This window comes from Ursus americanus, chromosome 30 (assembly GCF_024610735.1).
Source record: "Ursus americanus isolate L20-20 chromosome 30, mUrsAme1.1.p, whole genome shotgun sequence".
NCBI lineage: Eukaryota > Metazoa > Chordata > Mammalia > Carnivora > Ursidae > Ursus > Ursus americanus.
Window position 1 is genome coordinate 998,303 of NC_142156.1, and position 26,948 is coordinate 1,025,250.

The 26,948-nt window shown below is 44.7% G+C and overlaps 1 pseudogene; it reads left to right on the forward strand.

Moving 5' to 3' along the window:
* The first annotated feature begins 214 nt into the window (after window positions 1–214).
* The window catches only part of LOC123803536 (large ribosomal subunit protein eL8-like), an 84,709-nt pseudogene continuing 57,975 nt past the window's right edge, over window positions 215–26,948 (forward strand).

Sequence of the window (26,948 nt, forward strand, 5' to 3'; positions counted from 1 at the left end):
ACACTGCAACATCGTCCTAGGTCCCACTTTGAGGGAGGACTGTCTGCTAGGCAGCTGGTGAGTAGGGGGAGCCGAAGGTTGAACTGGGAGTAAATTATGACTTGTTTTCCTATGGTCTTCTGACAACAAGATGCCAACACTGCTCTCTCTTTCTATGCATTTCCCAGGAATTTGTGTGGAGGGGGAACCTAAATTTGAGGAGCCCCTCACAGTCATGCCGGCCCCTGCCAGGCCAACACAGAAGAGAGTCCGTTTCTGCCTGGATCACCGTGTGTACCTGATCAGGGACACCGAGGACGGTACTGTGGCAATTTACTCATTAAGTTGATTTCAGAATCATTCTTTCATTTAGTGACATAGACATTACAGAAGAAGAGAAAAATGCTGAGACAGATTTTTCTATGATTTCATATGTATGCATTTAAATTTATTAAGTCCATCGCCATTAAGTGTCAAAGTCAAGATGCATTTCTCCCTGAAAGTGGATCCGTGTGTCATAGGAAGAAAGTATCTACTAGCTGAATGTATGGATCTTAGCTATTTTTGGAACACAGGTCAATATACATCTCTCCACGAACCACGGGTTTCAGATTTTTAGTAAGCAGAGACCATATCTAGAACTGGGAGATTAGGAGAGAGGTAAGATGGCAGAGGAGTAGGGGACCCCTTTTCCAGCCGGTCCCCTGAGTCGAGCTGGATAGGTACCAGACCAGCCTAAACAACCACGGAATCAGCCTGAGACACAGGAAGATACATCTGGATCTCTACAAATGAACATCTCCAGTGATGAGTATTGAGGTACGAAGCGGGGAGCCGTGAAACCGCGCACAGATATCGGAAGATAAATGGAAGGGGGAGGGAGCCGCCGAGTTTGGGCAGCGGGAAGCAGTAGCCACCTGCACGGGGGAGCGGGCGGACTCACGGATGGCACCCCACCCGCGAAACAGCAGACTGAGACCGTGAGCCGGGAGCGCACGCCACCAGGCATTTCGCGGAACACCGGAATCCCGGTGCGCTCACGGGATCCAGACTGACACCGGGAGCTTCCGGAGCGCGCGGGGCGGCTGGCGGCGTTAGAAACACAAAGGACAGAGACGCGCCAGCCCTGGAAGTGAGGGCTGGGACGCCGGGTGTGGGGCGCACATCCCGGGTCGCTGCAGGGTTAAGCAGCACCAACAGTAACGGAGTTAAAGTGGCCAGAACATTAGTAGAGAACGGGCCGCAATCCCTCTGTTCTGTGACAGAGGCTGAAATTCGGCCGCTGCTGCTCTGACTCTCAGAAGAGGCACAGCAAACCGCCAGGGAAAGCCGCCATAGAACAAAAGCCTGGAAATACCGGCTCAGAGAGTGCCCATCCCCATCCCCCCTCGCAGGGGACATGGTGACTCTACCCAAACAGGGTTGCCTGAGTATCGGCGCGGCAGGCCCCTCCCCCAGAACACAGAAGGCAGGCTGAAAAATCAAGAAGCCCACAACCCGGGGCACCTGGGTGGCGCAGTCATTGAGCGCCTGTCTTCGGCTTAGCGCGTGATCCCGGCATTCCGGAAAGGAGTCCCTCATCGGGCTCCTCTGCTGGGAGCCTGCTTCTTCCTCTCCCACTCCCCTGCTTCTGTTCCCGTTCTTGCTGACTGTCTGTCTCTCTCAGATAAATAAATAAAATCTTTAAAGAAGAAGCCCACATCCCCAAGATCCCTATAAAACAAGGGGCACGGCCTGGGACCCAGTCAATAATTTGGGCTCTGGACAACCCCGCAACCTCTCCTCATCAGAATGACAAGAAGGAGAAGCCCCCCCCCCCAGCAAAGAAAAGACAGTGAGTCTGTGGCCTCTGCCACAGAAATAATGGATATGGATGTAACCAAATTATCAGAAATGGAATTCAGAGTAACAATGGTCAAAATGATGAGTAGAATTGAAATAAGTATTAACGAAAAGGTTACTGAGAATATAGAATCCCTAAGAACAGAAATGAGAGCGAATCTGACAGAAATTAAAAATTCTATGAGCCAAATGCAGGCAAAACTAGAGGCTCTGATGGCCAGGGTCACCGAAACAGAGGAACGTGTTAGTGAATTGGATGATGAGTTAATAGAGGAAAAAATGAAAATAGAAGCTGGTCTTAAAAAAATCCACGCCCACGAATGTAGGTTACGGGAGATTACTGACTCAATGAAACAATCCAATGTTAGAATCATCGGCATCCCCGAGGGGGTGGAGAAAAACAGAGGTCTAGAAGAGATATTTGAACAAATTGTAGCTGAAAACTTCCCTAATCTAGCGAGGGAAACAAACATTCGTGTCCAAGAGGCAGAGAGGACCCCTCCCAAGCTCAACCACGACAAACCTACGCCACGTCACGTCATAGTGCATTTCGCAAATGTTAGATCCAAGGATACAGTATTGAAAGCGGCCAGGGCAAAGAAATTTCTCACGTACCAAGGCAAAGGCATCAGAATTACGTCAGACCTGTCTACACAGACCTGGAATGAGAGAAAGCATGGGGAGGGGGTATTTTTAAAACTCTTTCAGAGAAAAACATGCAGCCAAGGATCCTTTATCCAGCAAGGCTGTCATTCAGAATTGATGGACAAATAAAGACATTTCAGAATCGACAGTCACTAGCCAATTTCGTAACCATGAAACCAGCCCTACAGGAGATATTAAGGGGGGTTCTATAAAGGTAAAAAGGCCCCAAGAATGATACAGAAAATAAAGTTACAACCAATACAAACAAAGACTTTACTGGCAACATGGCATCATTAAAATCATATCTCTCAGTACTCAGTCTCAATGTGAATGGCTTAAATTCTCCCTTAACGCCACAGGGTTGCAGATTGGATAAAAAGAAATGACCCATCCATTTGCTATCTACAAGAGACTCATTTCGAACCCAAAGATGCATTCAGACTGAGAGTAAGGGGATGGAGTAACATCTTTCACGCAAATGGACCTCAAAAGAAAGCTGGGGTAGCAATTCTCATATCAGATAGATTGGATTTTAAACTAGAGACTATAGTTAGAGATGCAGAAGGGCACTATATTATTCTTAAAGGAAGTATTCAACAAGTGGATATGACAATAATAAATATATATGCCCCCAACAGGGGAGCAGCAAGATACACAAGCCAACTCTTAACCAGAATAAAGAGACATATACATAAAAATACATTAATAGTAGGGGACCTCAACACTCCACTATCAGAAATAGAACACCCTGGCAAAAACTAAGCAAAGAATCAAAGGCTTTGAATGCCATACTCGTCGAGTTGGACCTTATAGATATATATAGAACACTACATCCCAGAACCAAAGCATACTCATTCTATTCTAATGCCCATGGAACATTCTCAAGAATAGACCATGTTCTGGGACACAAAACAGGTCTCAACCGATACCAAAAGATTGAAATTATCCCCTGCATATTCTCAGACCACAACGCTCTGAAATTGGAACTCAACCACAAGGAAAAATTTGAAAGAAGCTCAAACACTTGGAGACTAAGAACCATCCTGCTCAGGAATGACTCGGTAAACCAGGAAATCAAAAATCAACTTAAACGATTTATGGAGACCAACGAGAATGAAAACACAATGGTCCAAAACCTATGGGATACTGCAAAGGCAGTCCTAAGGGGGAAATACATAGCCATCCAAGCCTCACTCAAAAGAATAGAAAAATCTAAAATGCAGTTTTTATATTCTCACCTCAAGAAGCTGGAACAGCAACAGAGGGACAGGCCTAATCCACTCACAAGGAAGCAGTTGACCAAAATTAGAGCAGAAATCAATCAATCAGAAACCAGAAGTACAGTAGAGCAGATCAACAGGACTAGAAGCTGGTTCCTTGAGAGAATCAATAAAATTGACAGACCACTGGCAAGACTTATCCAAAAGAAAAGAGAAAGGACCTAAATTATTAAAATTATGAATGAAAAAGGAGAGGTCACGACCAACACCATTGAAATTGGAAGAACTATTAGAAATTTTTATCAACAGCTATATGCCAATAAACTAAGCAATCTGGAAAAGATGGAATCCTTCCTGGAAACCTATAAACTACCAAGATTGAAACCGGAAGAAATTGATTCCTTAAACAGGCCAATTAATTATGAAGAAATTGAGTCAGTGATAAACAACCTTCCAAATAACAAAACTCCAGGCCTGGACGGTATTCCTGGGGAATTCTACCACACATTCAAAGAAGAAATAATACCTATTCTCCTAAAGCTATTTCAAAAAATAGAAACAGAAGGAAAGCTACCAAACTCATTCTATGAGGCCAATATTACCTTGATCCCCAAACCAGGCAAGACCCCCTCAAAAAGGAGAATTACAGACCGATTTCCCTAATGAATATCAACGCCAAAATCCTCAACAAGATACTTGCTAATAGAATCCAACAGTACATTAAAAGGATTATCCATCACGATCAAGTGGGATTCATACCTGGGATGCAAGCGTGGTTCAATATTCGCAAATCAATCAGCGTGATACATCATATCAACAAGAAAAGACTCAGGAACCATATGATCCTCTCAATTGATGCCGAAAAAGCATTTGACAAAATACAGCATCCTTTCCTGATTAAAACCCTTCAGAGTGTAGGAATAGAGGGTACATTTCTCAATCTTATAAAAGCCATCTATGAAAAGCCTACTGCAAATATTATTCTCAATGGGGAAAAGCTGGAGCCTTTCCCTTAAGATCAGGAACACGACAAGGATGCCCTTTCGCCACTATTATTCAACATAGTACTAGAAGTCCTTGCAACAGCAATCAGACGACAAAAAGGGATCAAAGGTATCCAAATCAGCAAAGAAGAAGTCAAAATGTCTCTCTTTGCAGATGACATGATACTCTATATGGAAAACCCAAAAGAATCCACTCCCAAACTATTAGAAGTTATAGAGCAATTCAGTAATGTGGCGGGATACAAAATCAATGCTCAGAAATCAGTTGCATTTCTATACACGAATAACGAGACCAAAGAAAGAGAAATTAGGGAATCCATTCCATTTACAATAGCACCAAAAATCATACGTTACCTTGGAATTAACTTAACCAGAGACGTAAAGGATTTATATTCTAGAAACTATAAATCACTCTTGAAAGACATTGAGGAAGACATAAAAAGATGGAAAGATATTCCATGCTCATGGATCGGAAGAATTAGCATAGTTAAAATGTCCATGCTACCCAGAGCAATCTACACTTTCAATGCTATCCCGATCAAAATACCAAGGACATTTTTCAAAGAACTGGAACAAATAGTCCTTAAATTTGTATGGAAACAGAAAAGGCCCCGAATCTCCAAGGAACTGTTGAAAAGGAAAAACAAAGCTGGGGGCATCACAATGCCAGATTTCGAGCTGTACTACAAAGCTGTGATCACAAAGACAGCATGGTACTGGCACAAAAACAGACACATAGACCAATGGAACAGAATAGAGAGCCCAGAAATGGACCCTCGGCTCTTTGGGCAACTAATATTTGATAAAGCAGGAAAAAACATCCGGTGGGAGAAAGACAGTCTCTTCAATAAATGGTGCTGGGAAAATTGGACAGCTACATGCAAAAGAATGAAACTTGACCACTCTCTCACACCATACACAAAAATAAACTCCAAATGGATGAAAGACCTCGATGTGAGACAGGAATCCATCAAAATTCTAGAGGGGAACATAGGCAGCAACCTCTACGACATCGGCCAAAGCAACCTTTTTCATGATACATCCCCAAAGGCAAGAGAAACAAAAGATAAAATGAATTTATGGGACTTCATCAAGATAAAAAGCTTCTGCACAGCCAAGGAAACAGTCAGAAAAACTAAGAGGCAGCCCACGGAATGGGAGAATATACTTGCAAATGATGCTACAGATAAAAGACTGGTACCCAAGATCTACAAAGAACTTCTCAAACTCAGTACACGAGAAACAAATAAACAAATCAAAAAATGGGCAGAAGATATGAACAGACACTTTTCCAATGAAGACATACAAATGGCTAACAGACACATGAAAAAATGTTCAAAATCATTAGCCATCAAGGAAATTCAAATCAAAACCACACTGAGATACCACCTTACGCCAGTTAGAATGGCAAAAATAGACACGGCAAGAAACAACAATTGTTGGAGAGGATGTGGAGAAAGGGGATCCCTCCTACATTGTTGGTGGGAATGCAAGTTGGTACAGCCACTCTGGAAAACAGTGTGGAGGTCCCTTAAAAAGTTAAACATTGAGCTACCCTATGATCCAGCCATTGCACTACTGGGTATCTACCCCAAAGATACAGACGTAGTAAAGAGAAGGGCCATATGCACCCCAATGTTCATAGCAGCAATGTCCACAATAGCTAAATCGTGGAAGGAGCCGAGATGCCCTTCAACAGATGACTGGATTAAGAAGTTGTGGTCCATATGTACAATGGAATATTACTCAGCTATCAGAAAGAACGAGTTCTCAACATTTGCTACAACATGGACAGCACTGGAGGAGATAATGCTAAGTGAAATAAGTCAAGCAGAGAAAGACAACTATCATGATTTCTCTCATCTATGGAACATAAAAACTAGAACGATCGGTAGGAGAAGAAAGGGATAAAGAAAGGGGGGGTAATCAGAAGGGGGAATGAAACATGAGAGACTATGGACTATGAGAAACAAACTGAGGGCTTCAGAGGGGAAGGGGGTGGGGGAATGGGATAGACCGGTGATGGGTAGTAAGGAGGGCACGTATTGCATGGTGCACTGGGTGTTATACACAACTAATGAATCATCGAGCCTTACATCGGAAACTGGGGATGTACTGTATGGTGACTAACATAATATAATAAAAAATCATTAAAAAAAAATCCGTCCTGTGGGGAAAGCACACATTCAATGGGATACATACACATCATGGAGTGCTCTTCAGCCCTAAGAAGAAACTAAAGTTTTCAATATGCTATGAAATGGATGCACCATGAGAAACTAATATGCTATTGGAAGCAAGGCACACACAGAAAGACGTATATTACACGGTCCCACCTTTGAGGAAACTAGAGTAGGGAAATCGATAGACCCAGAAAGTAGAGAGTACGATGGAGGGAGGAAGGGGGAAGTGCAGTCATTGGTGCATGCGTACAGAGGTCCCTCAAGACAGGATGCAAATGTTTGGGATGCAGATGGTAGTGTCGACTACAAAGCGTTATGAATGCAAATGGTGTCACTGAGCACACACCTAGTAATTACTGAAAGCGTAAACACCACGTAGAGTCCATCACATAAACACCGAGTCCCCCGAGGCAATAGAGGACAGATACAGTCGCAGCAGATTCGCAGGGATGAAAGCTAACTGGTCCCGTGAGAGGTGAAGACGTGGGAGTGTGGCTGGCCTTCACAGTGGGCGGGAGGGCTCAGGGGACTGCGTCATGAAACACAGTGTGCCTTGAGTGTTTCCCTGTTTGAGATGGATGATTTCCCGCTGATGGGATCCCCTTGGCTTGAAAGCAAAGGCCCCCTTTCTCTTTCCCTTCCTGCTCCTTGCCTCTGTATTTCTTTGTACACCAAGGAGGTTGGCCCGGCAGCAGGTCAGGCCTTCCTCGTTCACCGATCACATACATCCCCTGTGGCCCCATGTCCACATCAAGCAAAATTCCCTGAGTCATTCCTGAGTAGCACAACCAATATCCTGACAGCTACTCTGTGTTCTCCTAGATCCTACGGAGGGCCAGGCCGAGGGTCTGCCCACGGACGGGACAGAGGAGGGGGCCCCATCTGTCCCTCAGGTAAGTGCGCCTCTCTTCCTCTGAGATAGCGATGTTCCTTCCTTCTTCTTCAATCACTGCAGGATGGAAATCTGGCACGATACCTCAGACATGAGATAGGCAGTCTCCTTTGTTGGAGGAATGCCGAGCGGAAGTCTGTTACCCACTGACAGGGGACACAAAAAAGGGCGACGAAACAGGACAGCCTCAGTGACAAACTGTATGGGATCGAACACCTTCTTCAGCAGAACATGTTTCTCCTGGAAAAAGAATGTTCTATCTGTTGATCACAGTGGATCTCAGAGATCTGCCGTGCAAAGCTCAAGCATCACTAAATGTGTCCTCTTTAACGTGGGTGGGGGGACATTGACTCAACCGCTGTACCCCACCAATTTCCTGAAGTCCTCACCAAACAGAAGAGCTGTGCAAACAGTGGACAGGATGGTGTGATCCTCATTGTGTTTTATTTTCTCCAATCACAGGTAGATGCTGGGAGAAACGAACAGTGTACGTATTTAAGAGTATCATACTTGGTGATGAAATCTAGGGTTAAAAGAAGTTTGCCCCCTGATTATGGGTTCCTCCTGCGAATGAGGTGGGGGTAAATTGAGAGAGATTGTCCAGTAAGGCACTGTGACCGTGTGTTACAGGGCCTGGCGGAACTATGGCGTGCAGAAGGTGTGACTTGTGTGCACGTGGGGTGAAGGGCCTGTGTGTGTGAGTCTGTGTGTTAGGATTGTGAACGTGAGTGTGTGCATTTTTCAGGACGTACTTCTCACACTTCCATCGCAATAAAAGTGTCACCCTTCTGAAACACTCCCATCACCATGGCACACTTTACATACTCATCCCCCCCACCACCACCACAGCTATACATGGAGGATGTTTCCATTTCCTTTCCTGAGACGGGGTTGGCACAGAGATGAATGATCAAAACCCTTGACTCCCTACGTGAAGAGCCAAGGTGTGAACCCAGGTGTCGGTCGGCACGTTGCTTGGGACTATTGACCTGCACTTATCTTTCAGCCACGGGGTCAGGAGCTTGCAAGGGAGCTGGCCAGCAAAGGAGCGCCAGCATTGCTTACTTAGCTCACGTCCTAGATTCTACAAAGGCCCCCTACACTGCCCAACATGACACAGTGGCCTCCATGGTCACATAAAGCAGGGAAACTCTAGGGGCACAAAGCACTGGCTGTGGCCTGGCCACTGGTGTGGAGCAGACATAGAAAGGCCACATCATCCTGGTCAAGCCCATAGATGCTGCAAATGGGAGGCCCCATGGAGGGACAGCACAGGGCAACATCCGTCATGCTGGGGTTATTGCGTATACAGGACCACTGGCAGATAAGAACCAGGGAGGTCATTTAGTGTGCTTCATCAGATTTCCAGAAGCCTTAGCAGGGTGGCAGGTCTGTATGCACACACCCAAGGGCCATGGGCAAATAGGAACTCAAGGTCAAACTTGGTTGTACGCTTTGTGCCCAATACCGCTTTTCCACATCTCCTGCACAGCAGGGTTAGAGTGCCAGTGCTCATTCCAGGCCTCCTCTGTGTAAGGAACTTCCCATTTGTCCGATGGCCTGGGCCGGTTGGGACCACCACTGTCTTGATAGACACACCCACATGGTACAGCCCAAGGAAAGTAGAAGGAATACATCAAACTCATTGACTTGGCTATGTTTTACAACGTAGGGTGTCCATATTTTCCAATGCTACACATCGGAGTTTCCTTAGGACAAATGATGAGTGAAGGAAACTACTGAGGTACCTTCCCTAGGACCAAATGCTGCCCCGCAATAAAGGCTGCTTTTCATCCAGGGCAAAATCTTACAAGGACATGATGAATACAGGAGCAGCATAGGCAGATCCTGGGGCAAGAACTGATTTCCAAAGAAGAAGAGAGTGACAGCTTAGTGGCACTTCAGTCGAGAGAGGTTCTGGGACTCAGTCCTCACGCAGAAGGCACTGTAGGGTTTACCCGTATTTGATGGACTATTTCGTGTTGATCAGGCCCGCCTCGCTAGAAACACCAAAATCCCTTTACTCATTTCCTTCCTGCTCCTCTCCCGTCCCTTCCTCTGTCCACCAAGGAGGGTGCCCAGCAGCCGTGCAGTCCCTACATGTTCACCAACCACACACACGCACTCGCCTCCTGTCCTCATCCACCCAGACTCCCCGTGCAGTCCCTGAACAGCCGACACCGGTCCTAACAGCGGCTCTGTATCCTCCCAGCTCCCCCCGAGGACCTGGTGGAAGAGGACCTGGTGGAAGAGCTACCCGGTTCAAAGGCCGAGGAAGAAGCTCCAACTCTCCCTCAGGTAAACTCACGTCTTGTGCCTCAGATACGACCATCGTTCTGCTTCTGTTTCCATGAACATGCGAGCACGTACGTCCCAGAGGGCATATACAACTTCCTTGGTGCTGAGAGGTCGTAGCGAGTCTCTATCACTCATGGACACTGTATTTAGAGGGGCGTTAAAAACGTCACCACCAATTAGTTACACGATGCATGGTTGCGAGCATTTTCCAGATCATTTCCTGATCTGGAAAATGACTTTGTGTTTGCTGGCCAGAATGGACCCGTGAGACCTGACATTCAACGCTGTATCCCATCCAGCTTGCTTACGTCACCCAGAGAACAAAAGATGTGTGCAAATGGTGTGCAGACGAGGGTGTGATCCTCATGGTGTTTCCTTTTTTCTAACTGCAGGAGGAGGCAACCAGACAGTGTCAAGGTACATCTTCTAAGATCCGTCTTTTCGTGAGGACACATCTGGTTGATGAATCAGGCAGGGCTTTCTCTTCTTTTTTCCGGAGAGCTTCCCTGATTCTGGGATCCCACTGGGAATGGAGGCGGGGACTGAGTGAGAAAAACGGATTGCCCTGTAAAAACCTAGGACCCTGTTGTACAGTCCCCGGACACAAGTAGGTCCTTTAGGGGGTGTGGCTGGTGTGTATGAGGGTTGGGGGTTGTTTCTGTGTGAGTCGATGCGACAGGATTGTGCCAGTGGGAGTGTTGAGTGTGTGTGTTTCATCAGAAGACATTTCTCACTGACGCAAGCGTCAGATTTCCTAAGGTAAACCTCATCCCCACTGTGCACACTGCCTAGGACACCACATGCCTCCCTGACCACAGCTACACCTGGAGGTTTGCTTAGGATTCCCTTTCCTCAGATGGGGATGGGGCAGAAATGAAGGGGCCAACATCTGTCGTAGTAGGGGACATTTCTCATACATGGTCAAAGCAGAGAAGATTCGGGAAGATATTTTAGCCTATCAGAAAATCATCATTAGCCTTCAAAAACGCTTACATCTTGAAAGCGCTTAAACGGAAGGGTCAGTGGCAAATGGGAACTCTCAGTGAAGCTTCATCATTAGCTTGGTGCCCGACCCAACTTGCTGCAAATCCCCTGCACGGCCAGGTTACACCGTGTCTCTGCTCTCGCCAGGCCTCCCCTCTGTAACAAACTTGCCACTTGCTGGTGGGCTCCGGGGAGAATGGGTCCCACTGACTCAAAGGACACACACACACATTGCACAGAAAAGGAAGACTGGAATGAAACAGCACCTTGTCTATGGTGGCTACGTTGAAATGCAGGAATGTATGTTGAAATGTTGGATCTTTGATTTTCCTTATGATAAATGATTAGGGAAAAAATATAAAATTGTAGGGTAGTTTTCCTAGGGTTGGATGCAGCCCTGCAACACAGGGTTCTTTTAATAAATTACAACCTTCTAGAAGAGATGAGATATAGGTAGGAGCAGGGTATATTTATCCTGCAAAGAAACTGCCTTGAAAATGTGCACCACACATTTGCAGTTTTGCTAAACTTCAAAGAGTCAGTGGGGTTCATAGGACTGTCAGGAAAGCGTAGCATGCATATTACTGATTGCCCCCTTTTCAAATTGACGATTTCACCCTGATTCAGTTCCCTGTAGCTCAGATTCAGAGGCCATGTTTCTCTTTACTTTCCTGCTCCTCTCCCTGACCTTTCCTGATCCAGCAGCAGATCAGGCCATACGGACTAACCAGCCATCTCTGTACACTCATGTGCATGTCCACACCAAAGAAAACTCCCCAAGCAATTCCTGAGCAGCCCCAACAGTGTCCTGACAGTCTCTGTGCATATCTACCTAGATTCCCCAGATGGCCTCATGGATGACCTTTCCAAGGACAGCAGGGGGAAAGACGCCCAGTGTTCCACCAACGAGGTAAGCAGGCCCTTCTTCGTGTGAGCTACAACATTCTTTTTTCCTCTAGCAATCGAAGTCAGACACACAAATCTCAGCATGAACATCCCGCTTGCTATCTACACTTTCCTTGGTGGGGAGAATGTTCACTGAGGTGGGGAGAATGTTCACTGAGATGAATCAGGTACCAACTGTTACCTGATTCCAAAGACATGTAAAAAACAGCAGGATCAGCAAGAGTCTGCAGGGTAGGGAGCTTTTTCCCAGGTAGCAGCTATTCCTCCTTGCCAGTGATTTTGTCAAATGGACCCGGGACATGCATCCTGCATGAAGATTTGACACCTTCGTCCACGGCTGACTTTGTTCTGTTCATGTTTTGGGGTTCGCTGGGCTCTATCACCCTTTCCCATCCGGTTTTCTCCCATCACCAAGATAACAAAAGTGCTGTGCAAACAGGACAAGCATGATCTGATCCTCATAACGTTTTCTTCTCTGAAATTGCAGGTGGTCCTGATGAAAAATGAGGGTGGTACGTATCCTCTATTCTAGAGTCACTCACTTGTTTGCAACCATCTAGAAAATGGGAAAGGTGGGGCTTTGTTGCAGGGTCAATATTGAGAGCCACCCTGATGCCAGGTCCTGCTGGCGTGAGCATAGGGGAAGTTGAAATAGAAAGGGGTTTTCCGAGTGTAGACCTGTGGCCCAATGGCACTGTCCCTGGAAGCTAGTGTGCTGTCCGTAGGTGGTGTGGGTTTGTGTGCGGGGCAGGAAGTGCGTCTGCGTTTGAGTGCATGTGCTGTGATCCTTAGGATTTGTGTGTGTGTTAGTTTGGTGAAGGGTGTGTTCCTGTAGGTTCATGTTCCCTTAAACATTGCCCCTCATGTTGTCAACCTTCTCAGTGACATTCCCCATCACCATCACATCATGTACGTCTATGCATATGAAATCTCTTCAACAGGTACAGTTTAAATATGTGTTCATTACTTGCAAATACACATCAGGGAACCTGGAAAGCAAATCTCATCACTCCCTAGGAAGAGGATAATTGTGCACAGAAGACACAAATTCGCGTTTCATAATCCCTGTTACTGAGTCAGTGACGCTATGACTCTTCCCTCGTGGTAGGTCTCGTGGCACGGTACGCCGCTCTTGCCCCTTCACTCACACACAACTCTCTTCATCAGAGGCCCCGCAATGAGGCCCTCCCAAGCCTCAATCCGAAGCACTCCGTGCTGGGACAGACTCCTTCCTTCTGCACGTGGCTTCTGTGGCCGCCTCGTGCCACACTCAGTTCTGGGAGGAACCTGAGAAAGGACCAGCTGCCAGGACTAGTTGGGGCCAGTTCCCTCTGTCTTTCTCCATTGAGATCGACCATTTACCTTCAGGTACTGGGTCTAAGAATAAAACTGTCATTCTCACGTGGAAAATCACACGCCCACCACTGATCCTAGGCGTGGCTCTCTGAGGTGGGCAAAGCAAGTGTAATAGGAAAGGAGAGATGAGGTCTGCCTCAGGGACTGAGCGTCATTGTGGGTACCTGGGCCTCTTCCAAGGAGGAAGGAAGGGCGCTTTGTGCATTGGAAGGCGGGGAAAGAGAACCTCAAACCTTGACAGTGCGATGGGAGCATCACCACTTGCTTCCCTGTCCATGTGCCCGTGAAAGAGGGGCTTGTTTTATTCTGAAGGATTTTGCAGGTAAACAAATTATTTTCAGTCACTATGAATGTACACAGAGCCAAATTTGGGTTTCCGTTTTCCTTTGGTGCCTAAATCTTGTGAGAAACATGTATTTTAATAGAATGTGATTATCATACACCTATTTTCCTCAAAGAAACAAGGACAAACAGACTGCTTGGTTTTAAAATGTCATTCATTGGCTCCAAAAACCGTCCCATCGAAAGAAGGTTGTCCTAGAAATCCTCCATCTGCACATCATAGTTTCTCATTGCTGGAGCTTGACTGCAAAGATTCAAGTTCAGGAGCAGCAGTCTTACCTGCGCCCACATGGCCACACTTAGCCTAATAGGAGCTCCTTCGTGGGGGACGAGAAAGCATGTGGCCACCTTGCTGGGGTGCCCCTGTGCAGACATCTTCTTCAGCACCTGGACAGAGCAGCTTCCCATCATCCTCTCCACCTACCTGTGTGCCCCTTCCCCTCTCTCCCACCCGCCGAACCCTGTCGGTGCTGGATCTATGTGAGTTCCTTTTGCAACAACAGTTGGAGGACCCTCGACACACTTTTCCAGGATAGTTGCACCATTCTGCATTCCACTAGTAGCATACAAAGGCTCTCGTTCTCTGCATCCTTCCAACATCCGTTCCGGGGTTGAATTTCTGGTTTGGATCCCCGCTACCCTAACAGATGAACGGATATCGTCCTTTCGATTTCCACTGCCTTCGTGATGCATTATGTTGAATATCTTTTTATATGTCTGTTGACCACTCATTTGTTTCCTTTGCAGCAAAGTCTATTTAAGTCTCTTCCCTATTCCCTAATTGGGTTAAATGCCATTCTTATTTTTTTCCCATTTTTTAAATGAGCATCCTTTTCTGATAAAAGAATTACAAATATTTTCTCCAACATGTAGGTTGGCTTCTCATTCTCCTTCTCATTAGATGTTTCAGAGAGTATGCTTTTCCTAACGTGTAGTCTTGTCAAGGTTCCTTATGCCACGAATGAGTGCTTTTGTTTGGGGGCTCTCTATTTTGCTCCAACGTGTCCCTGCCTATTCTTGTGATGGCACCATCCTGTCTGCATAGTGACGCTGTCCACTGTCTTTTAGAGTCGGCGTCTTTGGAGCCACCACCTTGTTCTTCATTCTCAGGAATGTTTTGGCTGTCTGTGTTCCTTGGCGGTGCCATAGATATTTTAGCAGTTTTTCTATTTTTATACCATGACATTGTCATCTTGGTAGCTGCTGCATTGAATCCATGCATTTATTCCAGGAACTGGGTGTTCCCCTTGGTCTCTTAGTGTCGACAGGCCTCCAGTAGTGCCTGGCAGGTGTGGGTTAGCCCAGGAACTACCTCCATGTAAGTGGTCGAATCAGGCCAGCAATTCATAGGAGAGAAGCAAGCAGGGGAGCGGGGGTTTTATCTAGCTCATCGTTGGATTCTAGTGCTGTGCTATCCCTGAAGGAGTCTGTCTGCAATCCATTTCACACAATTATTCATTAACTCAATGAACTACACTCAAATCATAAAATAAAACCTCCAATTGCTCCCTCACACCAGCCACATGCCAAGCAGCCCATAGCTGTTGGAATTTCAGATTCTGACATTTGGAGGGGAGAGCTAGAAGGGGCGTGTAGACCTGACACTCTGAGGATATTCCTACAGCATCTTGGTCTCACCAGAAGGTTTGCAACTGGGATCCTAGTCTCGTTGAAGGGCTCTGTCTCCAGCAGCCCCGTGAACATCTGACAATGTACGAGAAAGGTCAGGTAGTGCTGCATGACCCATAGACCTCTCAGCTAAAGTGGGATGAACGGGTGAGCCTTTCTTTCTAATAACAGGATTTCTCCTGTTTCTGTTCCTACAGATTTGGAAGTGGAAAGTGTACACGACTCCAGCAGTGAGGAAGAGGAAGACTTTTCAGGTAGGGAACAGCACTGACGTAGAGAACAGTGGGGGAGAGGGCTCTGGGAACATGGGGTTGCACCTGCCACTCGGGAGAATGAAGAAGGTGGGTAAGAAATCAGAAAGGAAAAGGGAAACATTGGAGACAGGTATGATTTGTTCATTTCATATTTTCTAACTGAAAAGAGCAGAAATTGTGTCCATGGGTCTTTGGTGTGCTCTGCTCTGTCATCAGCACTCCTTGGTTTGCTATTTTCATGATCTTTCCCATAACACCTGCACTTCCTCCCTCTGCCTCTGCCAGATGTCGAAGCCTGGTTTCTCTGGTCAGTGCCTCTCGGGAATTGTGCACGAGACATTCTATGTCGTTCTTGCCATTGACCTACAATGGCATGACTTGTGGGCCACAACAACCCTCTCCCACACACGAGAACCTGGACGCTAAGTTCTGCTGTGAGCCAGGAGGTGGAAGAGAGTAAACCCTCTCCCTCATAACTGCCAGGACTTGGACCAAACCTTTGTGGTTCTGTCCTGTTTGCTGCACCTTCAAGAGGACTCCCAGAGCTGGGGGGGCTAAAGAATATTTCCTCCGGCATCACTACATAGGCTCCCATGTCCCTTAGCTTATGGCAGCCTTCACACCCCACCCGAGTCTGACCCCTGAATGTGCTTCCAGGGGAGAGAGGCCCCTGTGCAGCTACCACCCCGGAGACCCTCTGGGGCGGGCCGGGGTTCTAGAGTCCTGTGCGAACGTGCCGCTGGGCCTGTTCCACACACTTGCTGTCACAGCCCCACTGACCTGTCACCAGGGGTCGTCTAGGCATAGGACAGAGCCTCTTGGCAGCAGGGCCAGGGAGTCACTACTCATCTCACAACCGCCAGTCCAGGCTCACAGCACTGGCCATGCTCCCCACTCTCCAGTGATGCCCACCCTGGGAACTTTCCTCAGGCCTGCCCAGGGCTCTGCCCGCCCTGCCGAGGTCCTTGCCCTGTAAGGCTCAGCGGAGCACCGGCAGGCACCATGTGTTTCAGTGGACACACTGTAGCCATTTTCCAGTGCGGCACTCAAACATTCAGGGGAAATGGACAAGTTACTGTGCTCTCCTTTGCATTCAACCTCTGTACCACTTGTGCAAACAGGTGACATTGTTTCAGCCTGAAGCATTTCCCTGGGAAGGTCATCTCAGTCACTGAGACACTGGATATGTGGAGGCGGTTGGCACTCTCTCCCTCGAGTTCCCCAGCAATCCCAGACCCAGGACAGCTGCTCCCGACACAGAGGGATCAGGGAATTGATTCTGTGGGAGCCAGCATATCTCCTCTCCTTCCTTGGTTGTCCCCTATTTGAGAACAATATGATTGGTAGAGCTTGGCAGGGGGAAGGGAATGGGGCATCATGAGGAGAGGAGGAGGAAGGGGAGCAGGGAGGAGAGGAGCAAGGCGGGAGGAAGGCAAAGTCCTGCATAGACAGTCATGGGGACAGTGATGGCTTACGGGGGGACAGGATGAAACAGACTTCATTCCTGGTCAAGGAGAGAAGCCGAGGTGGGAAAAGCAAGTGAGAGACCAGAGACCCACTTCCACCCTATGGAGATAAAGGGACCAAGGCCAGGGAGGACTCAGAGCTGAGGACCCATCAAACTGAGGCCAGAGCCCATCATGCTAAGAGCAGGAGCCAGAGGTTCTCACCTCCTGTCCTCTGTCCTCTCCCAAGGACACACAGCATCCTCGATCCACTGTGCACTGACAGATAACTTCAAGGATGAAGAGGATTCCCAGGGAAGGAACAACATTGTGCCTATAATTCAATTCCTCCTCCATCTCTTGCACTTCCTCTCACTGCTGTCTGTCCATAAGCACCTCTTCCTAGCTCTTCCTTGTTCCCTGGTTTCACGAGGGCCCACCCTGGTGGACCTGGTCTCCTGCAGGCACTGAGGCTTTGCGTCTGCATTGTTCATGAAATCACTCTGCAGCCGTCCCCACCCCTTTCTTCGCATCAGCCTGACCCCTCACCACTGAGCCTGGGGAGCAGCCCTGACAGCAGCAGGGCAGAGCCCACCCTGCTGAGGGGCCTCAGGAAGGGAGGGAGTCTGGGAGTCTGTGGACATGCCTGATTCTTTTCTTCCTTTCAGCTCTCGAGAATCTCTCCTTCCAGAGACTTGAGAGCTAAAACAAGAGAAGCAGTCTGTCCTTCAGAAGAGAAGGACTTAGGAAAGTGATGATTTGGGCAGGAAAGGGGGAAGGCAAACTTGCACATATGTTCTCCGTCGCTTCCCTGACTTACTTGTTAGCACCTCAGGAAGGCACACAAAACCTGGGGTGCTGCCCCGGTGCCTGAGCACAAACAGGAGACGAGAGGAAGGTCAGACTAGTCCCTGCAGGCACTTGGGTGCCCCGAGCACATCCCACGAGGAACCTCCGCCTGAGCCGTACAACTCCCCGTGGTGGTCGGGCTGTGTCCTCCAGCAGCTGCTGAACTGGGACGGAGGGCAGTGGGTACCTCTAGGGACTGGACCCCAGAAGGTGAGTGCACTGGGCTCTTCTGGAAAAGGGCCCCAGGAGCTGTTGACCCCTCACTTTGCAGGACCCAGTCCTGCCCTCCCAACCTGCAGAAGTCAGCAGAGAGCTTCGTCCAGAACATCGCTAGTAGGCATGAGATATTGATGGAGTGGCCTTATCTCTCCCTTCAGGGAGCTGAGAAAGGAGCGAACAGGACAGTCCCCTGGTCTCGTGCAAGCAACATAGCTCCCCTCGCCCAGGGGAGGACCCCTGTGGACACTAGTAGGTCCAGGTATCAAGCTGAGATATGGATGATTGCCAGTCAGTTGGGAGCTGCCCAACTCCTTGGGTCCCCTGAACCTCCAAAAAGCCTTGTAGGAGGTAGGGGGTCACCTCATGGCCCCATTTCTTCATGTGAGTTTGAGGTTCTATCAATTCTGCTCCCAACTCGCTCATGCCCCACCCACAGTGTGGACTGTGCAAAGTCACTTCCCCTCCTGTCTCCACAGGAACACATAGTCTCTGCCATGCCACCTGCAACACTCACGAGTGCAAAGGCTCCTCCACAGAGAAGGGCATGCTGAGGGCTCTCAGAGAGGCTGGGAATGGGACAGGCAAGCAGGACGGGGACTCAGCAGTCCCAGAGGAGGACAGTCAGGGGAGGGGCTGTCTGACCCTCAGAATGTAGCCTTCACTCTGCCCCAGGGGGTCTGTGGGGAGCTTCACATTCTTCAGGACACACATGGGTCCTGCAGGGAAATCACCTCAAGACCTCAGAAGACACACCCAACACTAACCTGTAGACCTCTTGTAAGAGCTGCGGAAAACCACGTGCCTCTCATGAACTCATACAACTCCCCCCGCTGTTTCCCACAGCTGCATAACAAGACAGATGACCCAGGTTCTCCAAAGCTGCTCTGAGAAAGTGAGCCAGCATGGCACTGGGGATCTATATACAGCTTCGGTAGTGGCCCTGAGGACAAGTCAGCGTGAACTTATTTGGGAGGTTCAGAACCAAGACAACTTAACCACTGTGATGCAGAACCACCGGGGAGATGACAGGGTGTACCACTCTTGTACGTATCGCACTGGAATCTGCTGTGAAGACGCAGAGGTCAGACGTGTTGCATCCTACCCACGAGGCCAAGGAATGTGAGCCAAGAAGAACCATCTGTAAAACAAGTACAGCATTGAGTTGGGGGTCTTAGGGATGGCACTCTGGGAGACACAGAGTCACCCCCAAACTGAAAGTGTGCTCCGCACTGCCAGCAGGGAGTGCAGGCTCAAAGAGGCCAAAACCACCAGGTCACACAAGCTGTGAAAGAATTAGGATTGCTGCTAGCGACCTTAAACTAATACATGGTTGGCGGTTTGGCTACCAGGTGTTCCCTGATGTCTATTTCAGACCAAAGCAGGAGGGTGTGGTCCTGGAGGTGGCCCAGAGGTCAGTGATCATTTGCAACACTGACAAAAGTCCAAAGTTCGTACAGCTCCCAGAACCAAAACAGAAGATGTGCATCAACCCTATTTCAACTGCATTTTGCAGGACTGTCTTAGCAATGCTTACTCCTCCTGGAGTAATCTTTCACATTTGAAATGTGTTCTCATTCATCGACCACTGGATCTTCGATTATATGGAACTGAAACAGGAGACGTGCATAAACCCTACCTCCTCCATGTCTTTTCCACTCTACGTGAGTGACTCTGTCAGTCTTCCTTCCTTCTTTCATAACTCTATTCTTTTTTTAAATATTTTTTATTGCATTGTTAGTCACCATACAGTACATCCCTACTAGAAGTTATAGAGCAATTCAGTAATGTGGCGGGGTACAAAATCAATGCTCAGAAATCAGTTGTATTTCTATACATGAACAATGAGATTGAAGAAAGAGAAATTAGGGAATCCATTCCATTTACAATAGCACCAAAAATCATACGTTATCTTGGAATTAACTTAACCAGAGAAGTAAAGGATGTATATTCTAGAAACTACAAATCACTCTTGAAAGACATTGAGGAAGACACAAAAAGATTTCATGCTCATGGATCGGAAGAATTAACATAGTTAAAATGTCTATGCTATCCAGAGCAACCTACACTTTCAATGCCATCCTGATCAAAATACCAATGACATTTTTCAAAGAACAGGAACAAACAGCCCTTAAATTTGTGCAGAAACAGAAAAGGCCCCAAATCGCCAAGGAATTGTTGAAAAGGAAAAACAAAGCTGGGGGCATCATGTTGCCACATTTCAAGCTATACTACAAAGCTGTGATCACCAAGACAGCATGGTACTGGCACAAAAACCGACACATAGACCAATGGAACAGAATAGAGAACCCAGAAATGGACCCTCGGCTCTTTGGGCAACTAATCTTTGACAAAGCAGGAAAAAACATCCAGTGGAAAAAAGACAGTCTCTTCAATAAATGGTGCTGGGAAAATTGGATAGCTACATGCAAAAGAATGAAACTTGACCACTCTCTCACACCATACACAACGATAAACTCCAACTGGATGAAAGACCTTGGTGTAAGACAGGAATCCATCAGAATCCTAGAGGAGAACATAAGCAGCAACTTCTACGACATTGGCCACAGCAACCTTTTTCATGACACATCTCCAATTCAAGAGAAACAAAAGAAAAAATGAACTTATGGGACTTCATCAAGATAAAAAGCTTCTGCACAGCCAAGGAAACAGTCAAAAAAAACTAAGAGGCAGCCCACGGAATGGGAGAAGATATTTGCAAATGACATTACAGATAAAAGACTGGTATCCAAGATCTACAAAGAACTTCTCAAACTCAATACATGATAAACAAACAAATCATAAAATCGGCAAAAGATATGAACAGACACTTTTCTAATGAAGACATACAAGTGGCTAACAGACACATGAAAAAATGTTCAAAATCATTAGCCATCAGAGAAATTCAAATCAAAACCACACTGAGATACCACCTTACGCCAGTTAGAATGGCAAAATTTGACAAGGCAAGAAACAACAATTGTTGGAGAGGATGTGGAGAAAGGGGATCCCTCCTACATTGTTGGTGGGAATGCAAGTTGGTACAGCCACTCTGGAAAACAGTGTGGAGGTCCCTTAAAAAGGTAAAAATTGAGCTACCCTATGATCCAGCAATTGCACTACTGGGTGTTTACCCCAAAGATACAGATGTAGTGAACAGAAGGGCCATATGCACCCCAATGTTCATAGCAGCATTGTCCACAATAGCTAAATCGTGGAAGGAGCCGAGACGCCCTTCAACAGATGACTGGATTAAGAAGTTGTGGTCCAGGGGCGCCTGGGTGGCACAGCGGTTAAGCGTCTGCCTTCGGCTCAGGGCGTGATCCCGGCGTTATGGGATCGAGCCCCACATCAGGCTCCTCCGCTAGGAGCCTGCTTCTTCCTCTCCCACTCCCCCTGCTTGTGTTCCCTCTCTCGCTGGCTGTCTCTATCTCTGCCGAATAAATAAATAAAATCTTAAAAAAAAAAAAAAAAGAAGTTGTGGTCCATATATACAATGGAATATTACTCAGCTATCAGAAAGAACGAGTTCTCAACATTTGCTACAACAAGGATGGCACTGGAGGAGATAATGCTAAGTGAAATAAGTCAAGCAGAGAAAGACAACTATCATATGATTTCTCTCATCTATGGAACATAAGAACTAGGATGATCGGTAGGGGAAGAAAGGGATAAAGAAAGGGGGGGTAGGGGCGCCTGGGTAGCGCAGTCGTTAAAGCGTCTGCCTTCGGCTCAGGGCGTGATCCTGGCGTTCCGGGATTGAGTCCCACATCGGGCTCCTCCGCTGGGAGCCTGCTTCTTCCTCTCCCACTCCCCCTGCTTGTGTTCCCTCTCTCACTGGCTGTCTCTGTCAAATAAATAAATAAAATCTTAAAAAAAAAAAAAAGAAAGGGGGGGTAATCAGAAGGGGGAATGAAACATGAGAGACTATGGACTATGAGAAACAAACTGAGGGCCTCAGAGGGGAGAGGGGTGGGGGAATGGGATAGGCTGGTGATGGGTAGTAAGGAGGGCATGTATTGCATGGTGCACTGGGTGTTATACACAACTAATGAATCATCGAGCCTTACATCGGAAACCGGGGATGTACTGTATGGTGACTAACATAATATAATAAAAAAATCATTAAAAAAAATAAAAAATAAAAACAATAACAACAAAAAAATAAAATAAAATAAAAGAAGTAGATGACACAAATACCAAGATGATGCAAATAGCAAAATGATAGATTTATATTCAATCATAATAATATTCACATATTAATATATAAAGTACACTGAAATATAAGAAAAGGCAGAGGATGTCAAATGGGATTTAAACATAGCAAGACACAAGTGCATGCAGCTTACCAAAAAAACACTTTAAATATACAGACAATTAAATCAAAATGAAAGGACGAAAAATGAGATGTAATGCTCCCACAGATCATAAGAAAGGTGGAGTAGCTATATTAATTTCAGACAAGACATATTTTAGAGCAAAGACTATTAGCCAGGATAAAGAGGATATTTTCATAATAATGAATCAGTTCACTAAGAAGATGTACAAATATCAAAGGTTTATGTACCTAATAACAGAGGTTCAAAACACAGCAGCAAAACTTGTTAAAAATAAGGTGAAACATATAAATCCACCATTATAGTCAGAGATTTCAACAATCCTCAGTAATTGACAAAAACAAGGGGACAAAAAGTAAGTGGGGATATAGAAAAGTTGCATAACCCTACCTACCAACTTGAGTTAATTAACATTTATAGATATCCACCCAACAAGAGTAGAATAAATTTTTCATTCAAATGCATACAGAGCATATACTAAGATGGACCATATTCAAGACTATGAAACAAGTCTACATAAATTTAAAAGTACACAAGTCATGGGGCGCCTGTGTGGCACAGCGGTTAAGCGTCTGCCTTTGGCTCAGGGCGTGATCCCGGCGATATGGGATCGAGCCCCACATCAGGCTCCTCCGCTATGAGCCTGCTTCTTCCTCTCCCACTCCCCCTGCTTGTTTTCCCTCTCTCGCTGGCTGTCTCTATCTCTGTCAAATAAATAAATAAAATCTTTAAAAAAAAAAAAGTACACAAGTCACAAAATGCATTATCCAACTACCATGGAAGCAAATTAGAAATCAATTAACATGAAATTCTCTAAGCAATGAGAAAAAACTGCCAACTAAGAATTCTATATCCAGCAAAGCTCTCATTCAAAAGTGAAAAAGAAATTAAAACATTCTTCTATAAACAAAAGAAAAAAAACTGGGAGAGTTATTCATTACTAGCAAAGCTGTCCAACAATACTAAAGAAAATATTTCAGGTTGCAAAAAAAAAAAAAGTCATTGGACAGTAATACAAAATCACAAAGAAACTGCACCACTAAAGGTAAATATAACATTTTAGAATAGTATAAATGTAGCTATTATATGCAGCTCCTTTTCCTATTTGATTTTAAAAAGACAACTGCAAAAACAAGTAATTAAAATTTATGTTAATGAGCACACAATGTTTAAAAATGTAATTTGTGACAATAATAGTATAAAGGAGGGAGAAACAGCTATATAAGAGTAGTTTTTGCATACTATTGAAATTCAGTTGGTATTAATCTAAATTGTATTGTTATAAATTAAGACACTAACAGTAACTCCCAGGGCAATCAATAAGATATTTTAAAAAATATTTTTAAAGAAATTAAAAATGAATTTAAAAGATATACTAGGAAATTTCTATTTGATACAAAAGAAGGCAATAATGGAAGAACTAACGAACAAAAAAGACATATAGAAAATAAATAGCAGGGGCACCTGGGTAGCGCAGCGGTTAAGTGTCTGCCTTCAGCTCAGGGCGTGATCCCGGTGTTCTGGGATTGAGTCCCACATCGGGCTCCTCCACTGGGAGCCTGCTTCTTCCTCTCCCACTCCCTCTGCTTGTGTTCCCTCTCTCGCTGGCTGTCTCTATCTCTGTCGAATAAATAAATAAAATCTTTAGAAAAAAAAGAAAATAAATAGCAAAATGGTCACATAAATCCTATTTTAATACTTATTACATTAAGTATAAATGTATTAAACTCTCCAATTAAAAGGCAGAGATTGATAGAATGGTTTTTTTTTTTAATGATCCAACTATATGCTGTCTATAAGAGATTCACTTTAAATCCAAAGGCATGGGGGAAAATAAAAGAATGGGTAAAGATATACCATGCAAATGTCAACCAAAAGAGAACTGGAGTGGCTAAATTAATATCAAGGAAAAAATTAAGTAAAAAAATATTACCAGAAAGATATTTTATGATACAAGGGTCAATTCCACTAGGAAGATATGACTATTATAAACATATATACAGCTAACAGCTGAGCCCAAAATACATATTTTGGCAAAACTGAAAGGATAGAGGGAGAAATGGCAATTCAACATAATAGTTGGAGACTTCCATATTCCACTTTCAGTAATGGGTAGAACAACTAGGCAGAAGGTTAGTAAAGAAATAGAAGACATGAACAACAGAACAAACCAATCAGATTTAACAGACCTCTACAAAACACTCCACCCATCAAGAGCAAAATACACATTCTTCTCAAGTTCCCATGGAACATTCTGAAGAATAAACTATATGCCAGGTTATCCACAAAACAAATCTCCAATTTTTTTTTAAAATCAAAATCACACAAAGTATATTCTCTGATGATAATGAAATAATAAATCAATGATAAGAGGAAATTGGAGACTTTACAGATATGTGGGAATTAAACATTCTAACCAATGAGTCAAAAAATTACCGAAGAAATTAGAAAATGTTTGATATGAATGAAAGGAAAACACAACATACCAAAACTTGTGGGATACAATAAAATTAGAGCTCAGAGGAAAATGTATAGTTGTAAATGCCTATATAAAAAAGAAGGACCCAAATCAATAACTTGACCTGTCACCTTAAGAAAGTAGAAAAAGAAACTAAAACCCAAACTAAACCCAAGTAAGGAGAAGGAAAAAAAATAATAATGATTAAAAGAGAAATAAACGAAACAGAAAATAGAAAACAATAGAGAAAAATCAATGGAACCTAAAGTACTTGTTTGAAATGATAAACATTTAACAAATCTTTAGCAGAATGAATGACAACAACAACAACAAAAACCCTCAAATTACTAAACTCAGCAACAGAAGAGGAGACATTACTATAGTCCTTACAGGAATGAAGAGGTTTATAAGGGAATGCCAACAAATTGCATAACCTAGATAATGCCAGTATCATCCTGAAAGACCTGATAAAAGCATCATAAGGAAAAACTACAGGGATGCCTGGATGGTGCAGTTGGTTAGGCAACCAACTCTTGGTTTCAGCTCAGGTCATGATCTCAGGCTCATGGGATCAAGCCCCATGTCGGGCTTTGTGCTCAGCATGGAGTCTGCTTGGGGGTCTCTATCTTTCTCCATCTGCCCCTCCCCCTCTCTAAAATAAATAAATAAATCTTTTTTCTCTTTTAAAAAATTTTTTATTATGCTATGTTAGACACCATACAGTACATCCTTAATTTTTGATGTAATGTTCCATAATTCATTGTTTGCATATAACACCCAGTGCTCCATGCAATATGTGCCCTCCTTAATACCCATCACCAGCAATAAATCATTTTTTAAAAAGAGAAAAAAGAAGAAAACTACAGACCAATGTTCCTTATGAATACAGATATAAAAATCCTCAGCTAAATATTATCAAACCAAATCCAGTAACTTATAGAAAGGATTATACACCATGAACAAGTGGTATTTATCCCAGGAATGTAAAGTTGGTTCAACACACAAAAATCAATGTAATACACCATATTAATATAAAGAAAAGACTCCTGATCACGTCATTAGATACAGAAAAACCATTTGAAAAAATCCAAACACCCTTTCATGATTAGGACACTCAACAAACTAGGACTAAAAAGGAATTTCTTCAACCTAATGAAGGCATTAACTAAAAATTCACAACTAATGTCATACTCAGTGGTGAAAGACTGGGGGCCTTCCTCCTAAAATCAGAAACAAGACTAAGAAGCCCATTCCGACCACTTCTACTGAATATTGTACTTGAAGTTCTAGCTAGACAAGGCAAGAAAATGACTTTAACAATGACGTTTGCAACAAAATAAAATACTTCGAAAAGAATACAGTGAAATTTGACAAAAGAAGTATAAGTACACTGAAAAATATAAAGCATTGTTGAATAAATAAAAGATCAAAATAATTGGAAAGACATCCAATATAAACTAATGGAATGCAAGACTGAATATTATTTGGAAAGCAATCTTTCCTAAGTTTATTTATGGATTCAGTGTAATCCCCATCAAAATCCCAACAGACTTTCTGGACAACCTGATTCTAAAATCTGCATGGAACTTCAAAGGACCCAACACAGAAAAAACAATCTTGAAAATTAAGGACAAAATTGAAAAATTCACACTTTCTGAGTTCAACACTTATTACAGAGCCACAAGAATCAAGACAGTGTGGTAATGGCATAAGGATAAGCATATAAATCAATGGAATGGAATCCAGAATCCAGAAATAAGGTCTTATATTTATAATCAATTGATTTTTGACAAAGACATCCAGAAAATCCAATGAAAAAGAAATAAACTTTTCAACAAAATGTACTGAGACAATTACATACATACACACTAAAAAAAATTATTTGAACCCCTGCTTCACATAATACACAGAAAACTAACATAAAATGGACATAACAAAAAAAAATCCACCTAAATGTAACAGTCAAAAGTATTAAACTCTTTAAAGAAAACATAGGAGTAAATCTTTGTGAACTTGGGTTAGGCAAAGCCTTATTGGATACAATATCCAAAGCACAAGTGACAAAAAAGATAAATTGGTTTTCATCAAAATTAAAAACCATTGTGCATA